Here is a 2,147-nt window from a genome sequence, read left to right on the forward strand (position 1 = left end):
TGTCCATATACTGAGAGTTAGCTACATGGCATATGAATCCAACATGTCCATATACTGAAAATTAGCTACATGGCAGATGAATGCAACATATGTATATATAGAGGACTAGCTAAAAGGCAGATGAGTCCAACATGTTCATACAGATAGAGCTGGCTACATGGCTGAAGAGCCCAACATGCCTATATACTGAGAGCTAGCTACATGGCAGACAGGTCCAATATGTTCATGTACAGAGAGCTAACTACATGACAGATCAATCCAACATATCCTTGCACAGAAACCTAGCTACATGAAAAACGAGTCCAAATGTCCATATACAGAGATCTAGCTACATGGCAGAGTAGGGCAACATTTCTATATACCGAGTTTTTGCTACATGGCAGATGAGTCCAACATGAGGGCTAGCTACAAGGCAAATGAATCCAACATGTTCATAAGCAGATAGATACCTACATGGCAGATCAGTCCAACATATTCATGTACAGAAAGCCAGCTACTTGTCAGACGATTCAAAATGGCCATAAACAGAGAGTTAGCTACAATGCAGAATAGTGCTCATTTCCATATACAGAGTTCTAGCTATATGGCAGATATGTCTAACATGTCCATATACTGAGAGATAGCTGCATGGCAGAGTAGTCCAACATGTCCATACACAAAGTGGTAGCTACATGGCAGATGAGTCCAATATGTCCACATAATGAGAATTAGCTACATGGTAGATGGGTCCAACATATCCATATACAGAGAGCTAGCTACAGGAAGATGAGTCCAAATTGTCCATATACTGAGAGCTAGCTACATGACAGAGTAGTCCAGCATGTCCATATACTGAGAATTACCTACATGGCAGATGAGTCCAACATGTGTATATATAGAGGACTAGCTACAAGACAGATGAGTCCAACAAGTCCATATACTGAGAGCTGGCTACATGGCTGATGAGTCCAACATGTCCATATACTGAGAACTAGCCACAAGGCAGACAAGTCCAATATGTTCATATACAGACAACCACCTACATGGCAGATCAGTGCAATATATCCATACACAGAGAGCTAGCTACTTGGCAGACAAGTCCAAAATGTCCATATACAGAGAGCTAGATACATGGCAGAGTAGTGCAACATTTTCATATACAGTGTTCCAACTACATGGAAGATGAGTCCAACGTGTCCTTATACTGAGAGCTAGCTAAATGTCAGAGTAGTCCAACATGTCCATATACAGACTACAATCTTCATGGCAGTTGAGTCCCACATGTCCATATATTGAGAGTTACCTACATGGCAGATTAGTCCAACATATGTATATTTAGTGGGCTAGCTACAAGACAGATGAGTCCAACATGTTAATACACAGAAAGCTGGCTTCATGGATGATGAGTCCAATATGTCCATATGTAGAGAGCTAGCTACATGGCAGAGTATTCCAACATATCCATATACAGTGTACAAGCTCCATGGCAGACGAGTTCAACATGTCCATATATTGAAAATTAGCTACATGGCAAATGAGTCCAACATGTGTATATATAGAGGACTAGCTAAAAGGCAGATGAGTCCAACATGTGCATACAGATAGAGCTGCCTACATGGCTGAAGAGTCCAACATGTCCAAATACTTAGAGCTAGCTAGAAGGCAGACAAGTCCAATATGTTCATGTACAGAGAACTACCTGCATGATACATAAGTCCAACATGTCCATGCTCAGAGACCTAGCTACATGACAGACTAGTCCAAAATGACCATATACAGAAATCTCGTTACAGGGTAGAGTAGTGCAACATTTCCATATACAGAGTTCTAGCAACATGACAGATGAGTACAACATGTCCATATACTAAGAGTTAGCTACATGGCAGATGAGTCCTTCATGTGTATATATAGAAGAGTAGCTACAAGGCAGATGAGTCCAACATGTTCACACAGAGAGAGATGGCTACATGGCTGATGACTACAACATGTTCATATTTTGAGAACTACCTACATGACACAAAAGTCCAATATGTTCATATACAGAGACCTACCTACTTGGCAGATCTGTCCAACATATCCATGTACAGAGAGCTAGCTACATGCAGACAAGTACAAAATGTCTATAAACAGAAAGCTAGCTACATGGCAGAGTAGTACAACATTTCCAT

This window comes from Chrysochloris asiatica, unplaced genomic scaffold (genome assembly GCF_000296735.1).
Source record: "Chrysochloris asiatica unplaced genomic scaffold, ChrAsi1.0 scaffold00359, whole genome shotgun sequence".
NCBI classification, from domain to species: domain Eukaryota; kingdom Metazoa; phylum Chordata; class Mammalia; order Afrosoricida; family Chrysochloridae; genus Chrysochloris; species Chrysochloris asiatica.